This window comes from Etheostoma spectabile, chromosome 23 (assembly GCF_008692095.1).
Source record: "Etheostoma spectabile isolate EspeVRDwgs_2016 chromosome 23, UIUC_Espe_1.0, whole genome shotgun sequence".
Lineage (NCBI taxonomy): Eukaryota > Metazoa > Chordata > Actinopteri > Perciformes > Percidae > Etheostoma > Etheostoma spectabile.
Genome location: NC_045755.1, coordinates 13,878,358 through 13,897,913, shown reverse-complemented (window position 1 = coordinate 13,897,913; position 19,556 = coordinate 13,878,358). Strand labels below are relative to the sequence as shown.

Genomic DNA, 19,556 nt, shown 5'->3' with positions numbered 1-19,556 from the left:
TGGAAAGTAGTAATGCAGCATACCAAAGACAAATTAATCACATTAAGCCAGCTGGGTTGCCAGGAAAAGCCAGAGAGTCCAGTTGTTCTTCCCTGGCCATCGCCACTCCTAATGTGGCTTAAATTTATACAGTGAGCCCCTCTGGTGTCAGGGAGCCTCAGACTTGAGCAATTGCCTGAATGTTGCACCAATCACCCTGTTTTTTCCTCTCTTTCTTGCAGGGCTCTGATTACACACTACTCTGGCATGTTATTGTCCCATTCAAGACCTTCGCCCGGGTGAGTTACAGACATAGAACAAGAGACAGAAAAAGAAATGTTGACATGTAACTTTTTTCGAAACATGCTCTATGTCACACTGTCAAAGAGTCGGTCTTTACATTTCTTTACCAGTGCCCCGAGCGTGTAGGAGGTTAATGGTTGTCTGGAGGGCAGGAAAAACACATTTAAGAAATGTACAACACTGCAGCTGACTGTGGAGGTTGTTCCGCAGCAATGTGGTATATGTGATTCCTATTACAGAAAAACATGTTTCTGCACGTTTTACTCAGAATGTCCTCATGTCTCTACCGCGGTATCAATGGCAGTGTGTCCTAAAGCAGCGCTGATCAATGAAAGCCATTAATAAACCAATTAAGAACAAAATGGTCATATATCTTGTTTAGGGTAAACATGTAAACCATCGTAACTGCTGCATAAAGCACTTATGTAGGAATAAATAACTTACATCATGTTCAAAGTGCACAAAGAAAGAAGAGAGGGGAAAAAACTGAAATTCTACTAAACTCAACTCTGAAGACAATGTCATCTCTTGTTGGATGGGAGCTTGGCAAGCTTTCTTAAAATTCTAATAATAAGATGGCAGCGGTAACACATGGTAATAATGGAGGTAATAATAGTAATTATTGATTTTACACGAAGGGAATTTAGTCTAAATCTTGCGTGAAGTGTTTAATGGTCGAAGAAATACACGGACGCATCGACTGGGACCCGCCGGCACCTTTGACGTGCGCTGAGTGCGAGGGCCCGCCAGCTTTCATTTACCATTGTTCCAGAAGGACATTCAGCCATAAAGGGCAAAGGGACAGTGGTTGTACACATTCCTGGAGAGTGTAGAATTTTTTTGATTACATTAGCCCTTATTATTGATGTAAGACAGTAATTCGACATTTGATAAATACATAATATTTTTAATTTTAAGTGTATTAGACATTTAAAGGCTTGGCCACACAAAATGTTTCAAGTTTGGCATGGGGTTAGAGACAGCAGCAGTAAGTGTAAAATGAATTAAAGGATTCAAAGGATTATGCCTTGATAAGACGAACCTTATTTCTCTAAATAATTGGATTGCAGGGGTTCAAGAGAGGGCAGACAAAATAAAGGTGTGGCACATGAATGCTCATGATTGTGGTGGGTCTTCAAAGTCTTACCTAACGCGGGCTGCAAATTGCTTAAGAAACTTCTCATACAAAATTAATTACAACATTTATTTTTGACTAATGCTGAATCAAAATCCTTATGCTCTTTGATATATTTTCATCCATATTTAAACATCTCCCTTCTTAAATTATTCTCTGATATGACAGAAGCTGACTATGAACTCAAAGCGTAAAAAATCTTAAGATTTCAACCGAGTTACTTCATCTATTAAATCGTAGAATAACCCAACAGACAACAAATCTTCTTCTTTTTTTTAAAGAACACAACACAAGTCATCAATATGTAGTAGTTAAGCCAATTGAGCATCAAACTAATTTAATTCTGAGCCCCTGAATATTACATGCATACTGTATGTAAGGACCATTTGCACGTTCTTGGAACCACATGAAACCCTGTTTAGTTGCGGCATACGTTTATTAATTCAAATATCTGGATCTGTGTCTCAAAGGTTTTAAGTCAATGTGGTTTACAACGATCTTTAGCTTTGTCCTCTGATGTTCTTTGAAATCAGAAACATGCAGGCAAAGACACAAGTAGGTACAAAGAAACGCATGAAGACATAGCTGACACTCAAAAGTACATAGTATATGCCAGATAAACTATATGTACTTCTACATGTAGAAATTAGTACATCTATGTGAACAGAAAGTGTTTTGATGTTGACATTCTCTTCCTTGGATCTGTGGGTATGTTATTCTTAATTATTTTTAATATTCATTGCTCTAGGCTTGGAGAAAACGTCATGTCTGTGCTTAGTGTCTGCACCCTGCACACTGCATGACAATTAGTGCCTTACATAACCACTTGCCAGCCACACACCCACATATGTGCACCACACACAGGCAAAAGGACACACATTCACATGCAGAAATGCAAATGGCCACACACAAACAAAGATAAAAACATAAAACATACAAACTACCAACCAACTTTACGCCTTCTTCTGTCCTGTGGGGACATTTCAGTGAAATTACTTCATACTCTTGCTCCTTGAAACCCTGTGTTCCTTTCCTTTAATCGCTTTTTTGTGTGAATATGTGTGATCTATCTTGGTAAATGACCACCAGTGGCACAACATTACTGTATTTATGAATGTATCCTTCTTTTAAACACCTTCTCTCTGCTTGCCCAAGCCCTGCCTTTCTGTCCTTGGTGGTTGCTTCCGTAATGGGCTAGGTGATGAGGTGTTCGAGTTTGTGAACACAAAAAGCGTAGGCCATCAAAAACACCAATAAAAACTGAAAGCTGTAAATGCACTTGACCCGTCTTACCCTTGCCCTAGGCCAGCCATCAGTATATTAGTGCCTGTGCGTAGATATGTGCCTATGTATATGTGTATGGGTGCATGTAGAAATGTGTTTTCCCAGCCCCTCAGTGCTTGCTGGCATCTTGTCTGTGATTGCTGAACAGACTCCGTAACCCTTTTTTGAGAGCATCCCAATCAGTTTACTTAGATGAGGAAAAAGAATATGAGCTTGATGATGTGAGATAAAGGGGAGAGAGGTACTGATGGGTAGAAAAGCAGGTAGAGGTAATGAAAAGATGTGAAATGGAGGTGAGGATGAGAGGAATTGGTGAGACAGACCTGTGGAGTAAGAGGCTGTGAGTGCAAAAAAAAAAAAAAAAAAAGAAATGGCATGAAGTTCTGCTCTGTTCCCTTGGTGATGTGAGTCATCTTTATTGGCTGGATATGCTGCTATGTTAGTAATGATTAGTCTCGCTATGAGACTAGGAAGTGTGTGTTTTTGATATAGCAAGAAACCAATATTAGATATTTAAAAACCTCCCAAACTACCTCAGGAACTGCTCCCTACATCCTAATTTTTCCCCTTCCGTCGGACAGCTTGTGCGTGCTCGTGTGCATGCATGTTCACAGTGTGCTTCCATGGTGATAAAACCCTAGCAAGCGACCGCCTTACCTTTTAACCATGTGATCTGCACTCAAAACCTCCTATTCGCTATTTTGGTTCACTAATAAGTTCCTTGAAAAATGGATCCAGGGCTAAAGAATTGAATGTGATGAGCACCACAGCTGAAGCAATCCACAGGCCTCGAATGAACGTATTTATGGAAAAGTGACAGATCAAATCCAATTGCCTCTTCACTGGCTTTAGACAGTCCCTTACTCACGTCAAAGAGGTAGGAGTTTAATGAGGTTTTGACTGCTGGATGAGAGGCACTGCGGTATGCGACTCAAGAGTGCAAATCCAATGATTCTGTGTGTATATTGTACAGCATGAGCACGCTGGCGCAGAAATGAAAGGAATTTGGCTTGTTTTTTGTTTATTGTAAGGTTCATAGAATCTCTCCTGTCTTTAAAAAGGAGATGCATTTATTTTACCAGGCCTGTTTACATTTTACCTTTGGTTTTCACCACAGCCCTTGAAGAGAGAGTTTCGTCATCTCCGTTCATTTCATCGAGCAAGTTTTTTTTTCCAGTAATGGCAGCTCATGGAGACCCCAAATAGTTCCAAACAACGTGCTACTACCCGTGTCACCATAGAGAAGCATTGTTTCATCAGCTCCTTACTGAGGTAATAACTTTAACGTCTGAATTTCTTTAAAAAACCTTCAATGTAGTCACATTTTAGCCGATGTCATAGAGCAGTTTAGCATGATTCAACCTTTCCAAGTTTATAAAATTAACTAATGTAATGCAAGGTTTGAGGAAAACTAGCTAACAGTTAGCGTTAGTGTAATTATTCTGGTTTTAAAAACGACTACTGTCAAAGTCCATTATTTTTAAACAAGAATTAATATATTACTACATTTAGGCAGAATTATAAATATATTTTAGACAGTGTACTATATGACTTTATTATATATATTGTGTAGATCTGATGTAATAATTACGTCAATAACATTGAGTTTGGTTTTAGGTTATCTCGTTGTCTGTAATGTTACTTGCATGCATTGTAGATTAGAAACTACTGAACTTTGTGGCTTGAGTTAATTTAATACATCACACGCCGCCATTGTAAATAAGAACCTGTTCTTAATGACTTGGCTCAGTTTACACCTATGCACGTCCTGTACATCCTCACGCAATTCCTCATTTATCTAAAGAGACCCTAAATCTACATCTTCTACCTTGGTTCGGGTATCCAGATAAAGAAGGTGGGCCAGGTGCCAGACTCTTCAGGAGTGGCAGCTGAGCGTAAACTTCCTTGCACAACCTGCATACTCCGATGAGAGATGAGGAAATCGACACGGCGTGCAGGGAGAGCAGGAGGCTCCGCAGAGTAGCCTGCACCTTAAAGCCTGCTTAATTGCCTTTTTAATCTATTCAGACTTGCACAAGTATTTATTCAAGTCCTGTTAATGGTTGTGCTTAAACTGGGTTAGTTGTCAAATTGTGACTGGGCTTCAAATGGCATTAAGTTGAATATATGATTTTAACACCCGAGTAAGTGCATTTCACTATAACCTCATTCACTATGTGCATTGATGCAACTAAAATTATTGTACTTGCTTTTGTTATTGTCATTTTATTGTATAGTTGTTAACTTATCGTATACGCCTTTGTGTGTGCAATAATACAATAAATGTATACTTAATTAAGAACAGCCATTTACTGTACATAAATTGGTAACATTTGTCTCTGCTTTTAAACCATAATAAACGATTTTAAAAAATAACTAAGTTACTGAAATGTATACTTGTCATATACTTTTAGATTTAAAAGACAAAAAGGTATAGATTATGGATGAATAACATAACATTGCATTCTTAATCTACCTACAGTGGTGTGAAAAAGTGTTTGCCCCCTTCCTCATTTCCTGTTCCTTTGCATTTTTTGTCACACTTAAGTGTTTTGGAACATCAAACCAATTTAAACAATAGTCAAGGACAACACAATAAACACAAAATGCAATTTGTAAATGAAGGTGTTATTATAAAGGTGAAAAAAAATCCAAAGCCATCATGGCCCGTGTGAAAAAGTGATTGCCCCCCTTGTTAAAAAATACTATAACTGTGTTGTCCCACCTGAGTTTAATTTCTCTAGCCCACCCAGGCCTGATTATTGCCACACCTGTTCACAAATCAGGCATCACTTAAATAGGAGCGGCTTGACACAGTAAGGTCCACCAGAAGATCCTTAAAAGCTACACATCATGCCGAGACCCAAAGAAATTCAGGAACAATTGAGAAAGAAAGTAATTGAGATCTTCAGTCTGGAAAGGTTATAAAGCCATTTCCAAAGCTTTGGGAATCCAGCACCACAGTGAGAGCCATTATCCACAAATGGCGAAGACATGGAACAGTGGTGAACCTTCCCAGGAGTGGCTGGCTGCCCAAAATTACCCCAAGAGCGCAGCGCCTACTCATCCAGAGGTCACAAAAGACCCACAACAACGTCCAAGAACTGCAGCCTCACTTGCCTCAGTTAAGGTCAGCGTTCATGCCTCCACCATCAGGAAAACTGGGCAAAATGGCCTGCATGGCAGAGTTCCAAGGAGAAACCACGGCTGAGCAAAAAGAACATCAAACTCTTCTCAATTTCTCCAGAACACTTGATGATCCCCAAGACTTTTTGGACAACATTCTGTGGACCGATGAGACAAAGTGGAACTCTTTGGAAGGTGTGTGTCCAAGTATATCTGCGTAGAAGGAACACTGCATTTCATAAAAAGAACATTATACCAACAGTAAAATATGGTGTGGTATTGTGATGGTCTGGGGCTGTTTTGCTGCTTCAGGACCTGGAAGACTTGCCGTGATAAAAGGAACTATGAATTCTGCTGCTACCAAGATCCTGAAGGAGAATGTTCCGACCATCTGTTGTGTACTCAAGCTGAAACAACTGGGTTCTGCAGCAGGACAATGATCCTAAACACACCAGCAAGTCCACCACCGATGGCTGAAGAAAAACAAAATGAAGACTTTGGAGTGGCCTAGCCAAAGTCCTGACCTGAATCCTATTGAGATGTTGTGGTATGACCTTAAAAAGGCCGTTCATGCTCGAAAACCCTCTGAATGTAACTGAATTAGGACAATTCTGCAAAGATGAGTGGGCCAAAATTCCTCCAGGACGCTGTAAAAGCCTCATTGCACGTTATCGCAAACGCTTGGTTGCAGTTGTTGCTGCTAAGGGTGGCCCAACCAGTTATTAGGTTTAGGGGGCAATCACTTTTTCACACAGAGCCATGATGGTTTGGATTTTTTTTCACCTTTAATAATAAACACCTTCATTTACAAATTGCATTTTGTGTTTACTTGTGTTGTCCTTGACTATTGTTTAAATTGGTTTAATGTTCCGAAACACTTAAGTTTGACAAACATGCAAAGGAACAGGAAATGAGGAAGGGGGCAAACACTTTTTCACACCACTGTAACTCTTTAGGTGAATACTTTACCAGACTAGTCACTGGCATTTTTGTCTGGAGCCAAAAATTCTTTTACTGTTGTTACTGTTAACAGAATTATTTTCACTTTGTTTGACAGGGATAACACATGTAGGCATTGTTGCATCTAACAAAAATACAACTGATGCAATGTATATAGGACTTCTAGCTACTTTGCTGTCCTGTTATGTGACTTCTTTTAAAAGAGATGACAGCACACTGATCATCATGTTTTCTGTCGACGTAAATGCTCTAAACTGCCGTCAGTCATTTGATTCAAAGCACTTGAAGAGAATCTGGATCGATCAATATTCTATTCACACCTTCGTTGACGTTATCTGAAAGTTCAAAAAGTAAAGAAGATTAACCACGACCCTGTTTTGTGGTATGACACAATGAATAGCTAGCTAAAGCAAGCAGGACACATGACTATTAGGTGCCAACCCGCCCCTAACCTTCTAATTTCAGGTATTTTTACCATAATATTATGCAAAGCCATATTGTAAATATAACAGACATCTAACATCTAATGTCAATTTACAGCACTTTAAACAGCTTTCATATTCTAGATCATACCGCAAATCGCTAATTTTACCGCAGCTCTCATAGACTTCAATGCATTCCAATTACCCCCCTCGGAACTTGCTTTTTGCCTGCTGCTGCACTCTTTGACCAAGATCAGAGGGAAATAAGAAAACTTTATCTCATATATATTTACATCATAGCTTCGTCTTTTAAAACTGTTTTCGAAAGGCTCTTAAAAGTTTAAGTTACATGAGTGGCTGAGAAGAAATATTGTAATCTTTGTCATCTAATAGGGCTTATCATTTGAATGTGTTTACATATATTGTGGAGCTAACTGTTGTGTATCTGGCTTGGCAAAAACATTGGAAATGCAAATCAATGTTTCAAATGAAGCCCTTTTATATATAGGTCACACATTATCCAATCGCTATTTGATTTCACATGCAGGGGCATATCTAAGTGAAATCAAATAATCTTTTTAAACTCCACCGCTACCCCAAACATTAGCCATTGGATTCAACGGCAGGGGGCTGAGTAGACTACTAATGTGCTGGCAATTGAGATCTTAAGTGTCTTTTCACACTTTAATCAAATTGATAAGGTGGTTCTACTGCAAGGGCAATCTCGCTGTCTTCTGCTTTGAAAAATCCTTAGCCCTTAGTTTCTCTATCTATCTCTGCTTCTGTAAGTCTCTCTCTGTTATCCTGTTTTCACCAAGGCATTTTAAGAGCCGGTTCGGAGCCGGTGTCTAATTCCAAACAAGTTCTTTGAGTTTCAACAGCCAAAGAACTGTCTCTCTGCCAGAAAAACTGGTTCCAGAGCGGCACCGACTCTTTGCTGGTCTTGAACCGGTCTTGAACAAAGTCTTTCTTACGTCAGAGGCTGGGGGGCGGGGTAATCGTGACCAACAGCACCAACTAAAATGTTGTTCCGAAATATATCCCCCCCTCACAGCAATCAATGCTTCTTCACCAATAGACCATATATTATATACCTAAAATAGAAGTATTTTAAATTAAGTAAAGCGCTGTAACGTGAATATGGAACAATTAAAAAAAAACAAATCTGAGCGACAGTTGCTGGTTATATTAATCACTCCAGAGCTCCGGGAGCGGCTAGCAGCGTCACTTGTGATTGCGAGCTGGGTACAGACACCGCCAGATGACGGTCTTTTTAAGGAACTGGAGTTAAGCCAGAAGTGAGCAGCATGCGGCGCTGATTGGTTACATTATGGCACCCAATCGAGTGGTTAGGTTTAGGATAAAGATTATAGTACGTATCTGTAATATGTTAATATTTTGATCAGGTGATAAAGCAGAAGCAATTCAGAAGGCCTCTGTGTAAAGTGGCAATAATATTTATAGATTAACATAGAGGCCTTTGAAGGGATAGAAGAGGGCCCCTTGTAATGATTAACCCACAGAGAAGTATAACCTTACTCTCCAGGTCTGCTTTTTTTTTCCATGTAAAGACATAGCACACTAAGCATACTACGACCTTAAGGCTGTGACCCTATAGTTGATGCATTATAACAATGTTCTCTTTGATAAGGCTACACTAACAAGGTTCTTTGCAATTTCAACATTTATATTATGTTGCAGTATTGTTCACTGTGAATACATTTTTTGAGAACTCTTCAGATAAATGTACAGCATACTAGAGCTCCAATGTTCTTCTAATGCTGTAGCCCTTGGTAAAAAGGCTCAGTATGGTGTTATGGGACAGGTGTATATCATACTCTGTTTCTTCCCTTCTTCAAGAACTGACATTTTTTTCCCTACTCTCCTTCTCTTTTCCTCTACCTTTCCATTCTCTTCCGGATTTCTCTGAGGTGTACTAAGTCTCTGATCGTCTGTCTCTCTGTTGTTATAAGATAAAGCAACCTTTCACTGTTGGAGATCATAGAGTGAGCTTGCATAATGGAAAGAGAACAGTGAGGGTGGTAAAACAAAGCAGATTAGGAAGGTACTGTGGATTCAGTTGAATAATATAAAATAGAATTATAACACTTTCCCTGAACCCTCTCTTTTAAGACTCTTTTTATACACCATTGCAACCAAGACCAGGTAAATCTTACAGGCGCTTATGATTTTATATTCATTCATTGCTTCCAGTATATACCAATTAAAAAAAAATACTACTGAATTTGATTCTGTACCTCTCCATTTTAGCATTGCTTTATGGCTACTGTCTTTTTTCTTTATGGAGACCATCAGTTTGCTTTATCCACAGGCAGCATACACATGTTGGAGTTCACACCAGTTCTGTGTGTTTGTGCGATTGCAACACAAGTGGAAGGCCGAGACGCATTGCCGTTCACAGCTGTGTCTAAAATGCATCTCCAGCTACCCACCTGGGTTCAGATTTTGTTTCCGCCCACCTGACTTCCGCTTTTGGTATTTGGTCCCCGCTCTCACCAGCCACATTAACTGTTGTGTCGGTACAGCTGGAGATGGTGCTTTCAGCAGAATCCAACACCTCTCCTTCCATAGGGCAAAACTGTGGACGGTCACGCAACACTTTGTACAACCTGTCGTAAAATGGGCAATTTATTGAGCGTTGACGCACTGTCACCAAAGCAACCACCAAGTCCTGCATTGATGACATTGTCAGGAAAGCATTAGGACACATTAGCGTTTACACTACAAAAGATATGTGGTCCAGACCCCCTGGGCAAGTGATTTTGAGTGATAGGATCACAATGTGTCTTGGTGGTCACTTGTATTTAGTGCTGTCCCCTTGTGATCTGATTGCCCAAGACATATTTAAAAACAAAGTATAAACAGGGTCTTAGTCAAGTAAGTACTGTCTTGAGAACTTTAAACTCCAGCCCGCATGCTATTATTGGCTAATGATGTTGATCTGTTTTTGTGATTATTTTCTGTTCTGTGAGATGTGACAGATTGAAATTCCAGCATCATTTGGATCAATGGCCACTGCAGCTTCAGATATTATTTTCCATAGCGGATGTTTAGGGGAGAAAAATGGCTCTCACAGCGATATCTTAATAGAGTTTGTTATTTTGGAGATAAATTGTTGTTCTACAAGAAATGGAAATTAGTTTTGAGTCACGTTGGGAATCAAATAATGAATTAGGAAATAAACATGGGTTAATAGGTTTTATCCTGCCTCAGTGCCGTCTATCCGTGGTTCTTGGCAGGCATTCAGAACACACTGATGATATTAGATTTAGTGTGGTTGCAACAGTGCTTTGTACTCTGAGGACTTGCAAGCAGCACATACAGTAGCCTCAGTGCGTAACAAGTTGACCTGCAAAAACTAGAAGCAGAAGAATATATTTTATTTAAAGGCACCTTTCCCGGCACTCAAGGACATCATACTGGGATACATAAGACATTTTTAAAACAGCAAACAATAGTATACTATAATAACAACAACAGAAAAAGGCATAGCAATAGACAGTGTTTGTTTACTGTTTTGTTGGGATTATCATTAGTTGACACATTTATTATCACTCTTTATTTTGCTAGCTGAAGTTTGTTGAGAATAGACAGGAACTATATTGTCAATAGGAATTGACTAAGAGGAGTGAGGTGAGTGAGGGAAGTTGGCTTGTCAGCAAAAGATGGTCTTGTTCAAGGTTGCTGCTGAAATCTCTGCAACCCTTCTTACTTCTTCTGTATCCTAAGAGAAGAAGAATTCAGAGCAACTTTGTTGCCAGATCTGTGTTTAAAATATCCTTGAGGGGTTCAGTATACTTCAAACAAAGTAGTTAATACGACATGTTGCCCTATGTGTTCAAACTTTTTCTGAATGGGCACATGACTCAAAGAAATCTGCTTCTTTGTAGTCTTGATATAATGGATTTTACAAATGGGCATTTTGTACCAGTCTCTCCTCTAGGGCATTCATGGGAACGCTTTTAATAGATCATCTGCAACCTCTTTGGGAATTATGTAAAGTTAGACCAGACAATGATGTAACTGTAAAACTGAATATCAGACCTGACACTTTGACCAGTGTGTCTACAGTGTGTGCACACCTTGGTGATGTTACATTGCAATCGTTTTTTATTCTGCAGGAAAAGCTATTAAAGTAATTGAGACTTAGATATTTTCTGGCAAGCTTAATCATTCATTATAAAAGTGCTCAAGGCAGTCAGGTATCACCAATAAACATATTGGACAAGAAAGGACGCGGCTCAGACTGCCACAAGCTATATTTCAAGGTAGATTTCAATCTCAACTAAGCTTTATGGGATGCAGGTTGTTAAAAATTTACTTATTTAATTTCACTTATACCTGCAAATATATTTGATCATAGGCCAATAAAAACTAATATAGCATCAAACAGAAAAAAATATATAAGCCACAGATTGTGAGTGTGTGAATGTATCATGACTAATGTTGTTTACAACAATGTCATACATACAATTGTTTATATTTTAAGTAATAAAACTGGTATACATGGATTAACCACATAAAAATAGGGGTAGGATCTGATAATAGTAATAATAAACACCTACAGTATAATGTATGATGGAAAATCGTCTTTCTCTGTCATTGGAAGTGCAGTGAACCGGAATTATTAATTGGTAAATGGCTATTGTCAGACATTTTAGAAAGAGGAAAGTCACTAAGTCTCTCAGGGCAATGAGCAGTGGGATGATTAAGAATGTGATGTGCAGAGAAACATTTTTGTCCTTGGTGAAGGCCTGTAGATTTTATTATGCTGTCAAAAAAACACATTACAGTTTATAGTAAATAAGACAAGTCTTTCATTAAAAAATAAAGACCCCCCTTGGCTCAATCTAGCCATATACATAGAGCCTATCTAGTCATAAACATCCTAATTTTTAAACTTCTGTTTAAATGACCAAATCTTTGTTTTACTGTAATACATTATATCTTCACCTTTTGGGTAAAAAAAAAAGACACTCAGTCTCTACTGTACGGTGGCCTTGAAGTTTAAATCACAACAGCAAATAGAAAAACGCAACAGCAAATCCCAAAACGGAAAAAAGGAAAACAAAACGGCAAATAGGAAAACACTTCAACAAATCATAAAGCACAACGGCAAATAGGAAAATACTACAGCAAATAAGAAAACACGACAGAAAATAGGAAAACACGACAGCAAATAGGAAAACACTTAAACAAATCATAAAGCACAACAGCGAATAGGAAAACAAAATGGCAAATAGGAAAACTCAACAACAAACAAGAAAACACAACAGCAGATATGAAAACACTTCAACAAATCATTAAACACAACGCCATTAACTTCTACCGGAAAAGGTAGGGCCTATCTAGCAGAGGATGGACCCTTGAGATTGGACAGACAAACTGTTTGTCAGTCTTTTAACAGGAAATGAAATGACTCTCTCACTAGCTTGCTAGACTGCATCCCTTTTTTTGGTGCCAAAATTGGTAATTGGTTTAAAATAGGCGTTTTTCTGTGTTTTTCACCTCTCCTTCCTGTTATAAGACAGACAATCCACCTGTCCAATCAGGAGGGTCCATCCTCTGCTAGATGGGCCCTACCTTTAGAGAAGAAGTTAATGCTGTTGTGTTTAATGAAATGTTGAAGTGTTTTCCTATTTGCTGTTTTGTTTTCCTATATGCTGTTTTGTTTTCCTATTTGCTGTTGGGTTTTCTTATTTGCTGTCTTAGTTTCTTATTTGCTGTTGTGTTTTAAGATTTGCTGTTGTGTTTTTCTATTTGCTGTTGTGATTTGCACTTCAGGGCCACCGTACTACCTTGCTGCTGCTAATAAGTAGATGACGAGCTTAGTGCAATTCAGCAAGATGGTTTATTTCCATTCATTGGCACTGAAGCAAGAGTGATGTGCAAAGTAATACCTGTTAAAGGATACGGCTGTTTTACCCTCGTCCGACACTGAAGTGACTCCACAGCTGATTTTCACCCGTCCTGTATGACTCACAGACAGGAGCGGTAAAAAACAGCGAGAGAAAAAGACTGCTGCCACTGTGAATAAAGCTTGACAGAATAAAAAAAACACCAACAACCAGATGCCTCATCGAAATGAGCATGGACTGGGTAAAACTTCAAATAGTTGCACACTGTGGTATTCTGACATCAAGACAAGTTTATGTGAAAGAAAAGGATTGCAATAACAGTACTGTAACTCTATTTCCACATTTCAAAACATTCCCCAATTCCCTTCCTCCCATATTCTCATCCTTTCTTCACTTTTCTCCTTTTCTTCCTCAGTCTTCACTCTCATCTATTTTTCTCTTTCTTTCCTCGCTCTCCCGTGTTCATCTTTTCACTTTTTACTGACTATTCCCTCAACCACTGTAACCTAATGAGCTTCTCCCTCACTTTCTTCATTTATCAGTGTGTCTGTCATAGTCCCCACCTTCCATTCCCATATCTCCACCCTATCGACAGGCTTTTCCTTTTAAAGCAGTAATAACACAGTCAGCTACTAGATTAACAACCCCCCCAATAACATTCGTCCCATCACATTTCATCTCTTGCTTTATTAGTGGGGATTCTGCACTAATGATCAGGGACATTTTGGTGGTGTTTGTGTATTCCAGTCTAGGGTGCTTGGTCTGTACTCAGATATGTGTTAACATGTTTGACTGGGTCTGAACAAGTGTACCGGCATGCATGTGTGTGTAAGTTCTCACGTGGCCGTTTCATTGCTCTTGGCGGGTGCCACTGGAGTAATTTACGACTCCGGTGGGACAAGGTATTTGTGGGGGATGAGGCGGGTGGGGAAAAAGAAAGGGGGGGGGGGGGGGGGGGGGGGGGGGGGGGGTGAACCCTGGTAGTAGAGACAATCCCCAGTCCTGCTATCAGCAAGGCAGAGTTATGGGCTGTGTTTGTAGCTGACTGAGACACTTAGAGCTGGAGCTCTAGGGGCCGCACATCGCTGCAGCGGGTGTCTCTGAATGTCGTCATTCTCTACAGTGGTGCAAAAGTGCCATTGCTCCGTGTATCTTCACCTTTGTTTTATTTTTTTACAAAGGTGACGATGGCTTTTACTCACCGAACCAGTCATGATTTATAAATACGTAAACATCTCTTCTATATTGATGTAAAGATACTACTAAAGTCAACACCTTAACACAAAGTCCTTTTTGTTACAGGCAATCAACCGGGGCAAGCACCATTTTCCATTTCAGTTGAATGCATCATAATCAATGTTCTGCCTGTATTTTGCAAATAACTGTAATGAAACTTATTTCACTTTCATCATCCGGCTTTAGCCAATAACCCAAGGCTTGAAAATAAATGTCTGTCCCATCTTTCTAACTGCTCTGCCATGGCAACAGTTACTGTTCATACATCAACTCTGACTACTGGTGAAGCAAGAAACGCTAACATTGATTGAAGTGTAATCACTCAATACAAGGAGCTTATCTAAATGGCTAAAATGTAAAAACGTCATTGGTCTCCAATTACTCAGACGTACTGCTTAGGTGAAAGTGGTGATACATGTACAGTAGTTAGCTATAATGTGAAGCCACCCATTTCAGTCACACCAGAGCAGCTCCATCAGTTGGCGAGAGGTAGTGTCAGTGCCAGATCTGATTAGAGCACCCTTTAACTTGTTCACCTTCAGATTTAATAAGCTCACTTTCATGTTTATCCAGTACCATCACCTATAGATAAAAAAGATCCACTATTTACTTGACATCAGTTTTAACGGGGGAGTCTATTTGGGTTTAACAACCTCCTTAAGGGGATCAGATGGATGTGGTGGAGTGTCATCGATGGTAATCAGGGCTCTCCAGCTGCTTCACGTGTCTTGAAAAAGGAGGTGTGAGATTTGATGACAGGGTTTAATCACCTGCCTCTCTGACTCTAAGAGGCTTCAGGTTTTAGCTTTTCATCGCACCCTGCAGTTAAATTATCTTGAATGTTCTCATTCTCTCTTGTCCCTCCTTCACCATAATTATCCCTCAGTAGAAATTTGAGCTGATTGTGTTATGGTCTTTTAAACAAGTGTCTACGCTGCGAAGCGAGCCAAAGGTCACCGAGATCATGTGGCGGTCGGGGATGCGTATGACTCTAGTTGCACAGATTGCGACTGTGATTGTATCTGCAGTAGGCAATGGCACAATCCGATGAAGATAGAGACAAACTGTGTGGTTTTTTTTGGAGGGGGGGGTAAGGGGCTAAAAAAATGTCTGACAGGAAAATCAAAGACTCCAGTTCTTCCGAGTTCACACTGCTTGTCTGTCTCACTCAGTAGTCCTGTGGGAAAGTAAAAGAGTGTCAGAACCCAGTCGGAGAAAAGAAGTCTCCATCTTTTAATGCATGAGGGGGCGCCAAGTATGAGTGTGTGTGCTTGTATATGTGAGATTGTGTGTGTGTGTGTGTGTGGCTTTTGTATTGGTGCTGTAGAGTGAGTTTTGACAGTAATGATGTGGGGCCTTCACAAACTGACAGACAGGGAAGGAGAGAATGAGAACAAGAATGGGAGATGAGGCATGAGGAAAACGAGAGTGCCAGAGCCTGAGAGAAAAATGTTGTCACACAGTGAAGCAAGAGTGGACAAAAGCAGACTGTCTCTCAGTATACCTGTCTTTCTCTTTCATTTTTGCCTTTTCTCCCTCAAGTTGTCCCTCTTTCCGCTTAAAAGTCTATCTTCCTCTCCTCTGTCTCCTTCCATCCCCATCTTTCGACCCAGGGTCCCAGGCTAAAGTCGTTTAACCCAGCAGGTCAGCCAGGTTCACTCTCACTGAGGAAATGAGCTCAGTCACCTTTAACCTGCACCTGCAGACAATCCACCATCCGTTAAATAAACATTCACACAATTGCAAATGAGATAAACGGACAATCGACTTATCTGTTCTTTCCCGTACATTCTACAGGTTTAAAAATACCCCAATTAATCCATGTAATCTGTTTGGAAAACATTCCATTTTCTCTCCTTCCTGGGCAGAGCCTGGAAGGTGCCGCACTGACATTCCCATTGTTGTCAAGGTGGTATGGTTTAATGGGGAGCTTTGCACAATGGCGCCATTGACTTGACTGAGATTAATAGGGGACCCAGGGAAGGCAATGGAGTGACTTTACCATGACAATGGCTGCTATCCATCAGTAACGCAGCCCGATTGCTTGTTTGTCTGAAATAATCCATTACGGGCTACAAAGGGAAAGCTACGGGCCGCTCTCATCCCTGAGTGTATCCCAGGGGATCTAAATACTTCCCCTCCTACGCCAAATAAGAAACATGACGCGGACAAGGAAAATTGTATACTTCCGATGAACTCCGTCGCCTCCTTTCACGCAGCAGATTACAGCATTACATCTGATGTAACGTCCATAGGTGTAACGGATTAGCTTGTCATAGCGCATTATCAGGCTTGTCTATACACATGCGATTTACACATATGACCTCTTATGATCATACTTTAGCATTAGGATGAGAAAAAGCAGCTAAATTGCATCTACATTGCTCCTTTCCTGATGTCTTTTTTTAGCTTCTTCCACCATCAGCAGAGGCTAGGCTCAAGTACTGTATGTGAAAACATGAATTGGGGATTTTAAGGTACACCAATATTCCCTGAAGGAATATGGTGTAGGATTATCAGTGGACTGGTTTGGGCAGTAATGGTTTATAGTATGTGACATAAATAATGGCAATATAATCGGATATAGTTACAAACCTACAAAAGTCAATTCTGAGAAGGTGATTAAATGATAGATTTCCTTCTTAAAGGCAAACCTTAATGTATGCTCATGAATACTTGAATACTGTATAACCAATGACATGTAAATCGTAAACTATACATTTTCAGTCATGTTCTGAATGATGAGGAAGAAATTAAACTTTTTTAGGAAATTTGATTTTTAGGACATTTTTGGACAGGGGGAACCATTTGATGTATTTTTTGTCAATTACATTTTATATACGTAACCTTGCCAGTGCTTTAAGTGGATGCCAGTTTGTTTACACTGGAGAAGAGGCTTACAGGCAGGAATCCGTGTGTGTTTACTGGGTTTCGGGGGCTGTCTTTTGGAGAGGGTTTCTGTCTGTGAGGTGCTTGAGCTGTGGAGAGCTCTTAATGAGTGCTGATCGTGTTAGCCATGGCATCAGGAGAAAAGGGCGCTTTCGTTGCTATATTCTCACACACAGACCCACACGCGCAAACAGATGTACAAAAATACACATACAGATATGAATATGCATTTAAGCAGGTTGCGAACACTGACACTGTAAAGCAAAACTCTTCTTGATCCTTGCATCCTCCAAATAATTAGTTTTTGTCTCTTTCTCGGTGCGTGCGTGCGTGCGTGTGCGTGTGTGTGTGTGTGTGTGTGTGTGTGTGTATCTATATGGAATACTGAAGCTTTTATATCCCTACAAATCCCCCCCAATCTTTTTTCCCTTGGTCCTTTCTCCTCATATCTCTTTACAAACCTCCTTCAAACAGCTTGTATCTTCCATACTGTCGATCTCTATCTGTGTTCACTTTGCCTCATATCTATTCTCATTCGTCTTTCTCGTGCTGCTTTTTTCTCTCCACCCTCTTCTCCTTCTCCCTGTCTCTGTCTCCCTCTCTCATTATCAGTCTGCTTCTCTAATCTTTCTGTATTTCCAATTTTTACAGTAATTTCACAAAGATGATAGGGGAGAAAGGCTTTAAAAAAAAAAAAAAAAACTAGAATTACTGCCTCTCATTTGTTTGCGTCCGCCAACAAATCATGTTGCAGTTTAAATCCATGTCTTATGGTTATGGTCCAAAACTAATTTAACATTTGTAGTGAAGACTTTGAAGGACTTAATTAAAAGGTATTAATTGTATTTTTGGTAAAACAAAAGTTATCATTACATTTATATGTATTATTCGGATTAACATTTTTAAGTGAGAAACATACAACAATAATCCCAGCAAAACCGATGAGTTTGTGGTAGACTAACAGAGGAACAGGAGACCCCTGTCCTGGTTGTCATCCAGAGAATGGAAGTGAAGAAGGTGGACTCATACAAGTCCAGTCTGTAAAACACTGGGGTCTCATTTATGAAATTGTGCGTAAGATCCTTACTAAAAGTGTACGTACCTACTGTACATGATAAGACTAAACAACAATATATTATATCCAAACAAGCCTTAGTGATAAAGGGGAAGATTTTAGGGAAGTTAAATCAGTATATTAGCCAGTCATCATCATGGTCCCTGAAGCCTTTTTCTCCCCCGATTCTTCCATTAGGGGTTAGTCCTTCTGCAGTGCCGTCATGCAGCTTTACGCACGGCGGTCACCGCAGTATTTTATGTGTTTACAACAATTAGAGTGATTGTAGACATCTTACCCGCCCTCCCCACCCCAAGATACAATTTGAAGATGAAAGTCTAATAGGCAAACACACTTTTCTTTAATGCAGGTTTTGTCACAAACGGTATTAAAGTTCGGACCAATAACGTCAAGTTTAACATCTATATTTCCAGACTTGGACATTTGATGATATATGCACACTATTAAAGACAGATATTTAGGCTACACTGTGTTCTGCAGTTATCTATTGCTAGGGTATTTGATGCTGTCCTGTATTTCATGGAGTCGGGCCATCTCCTCCTCCTGCGCTCCGTACCGGACAAAGTGACACAGCGCCAATTAAATATTAAGAACAAATTTTGATTTAAGATTTGAGTTGGAGGTGTTTATGGAAGAATTATCACTCGGTAAAAGTGTAAATAACACTGCTGGATTTAATTGAAAAAATATGCGTGAGGCATCAATACTAAATATTAAGAGTAATTGTTATTCCCACATGTACTTTATGCAGTCTGACATCACTTCACCACCTCACCATCTGCGTCGCCAGTTCCCATTATCTCTGAAATGTGCATACACATGAGTCAGTTTGTGTGGAGGACTGCTCGTTTTCCAATTACGTTTTGCTTTTAGAAATCACAACCTTTTACGTGGGAAGTGCCGTACACACATTTTCAGCCCCGTTTTGTGCTTACGTCACGTTTATAAATGGGACCCCTGGACTGGACTCACAACACCGAAGCCCTCTTCAGGAAGGAAAAGGGCAGACTGTTTTTTATGAGGAGACTCAGATCCTTCAGTGTGTGCATTAAGCTCCTGGAAATCTTCTTTCAGTCTGTAGTAGCCAGTGCTCTGTCCTTTGCGGTAGGGGCATCAAGGCTTGGAGTTCAACCGTCTTTTTCTGCTGTATGTTTATTAATGTGGAAGTTCATTGAGAGAAACAAAATGGTCACATTTATTGTATGTGTTTACATGCTTTGATAACAAAGCTGATTCTGATAGAACACACACACACACACACACACACA

The 19,556-nt window shown here is 39.8% G+C and overlaps 1 long non-coding RNA gene across 1 annotated transcript in view; it reads left to right on the top strand.

Moving 5' to 3' along the window:
* The window catches only part of LOC116672781 (uncharacterized), a 78,599-nt gene that overhangs the window by 2,544 nt on the left and 56,499 nt on the right, over nt 1–19,556 (top strand). Inside the window, exon 2 of the long non-coding RNA XR_004327627.1 lies at nt 222–278. This is a non-coding gene — a long non-coding RNA (uncharacterized LOC116672781). The remainder of the gene's footprint in view (nt 1–221; nt 279–19,556) is intronic.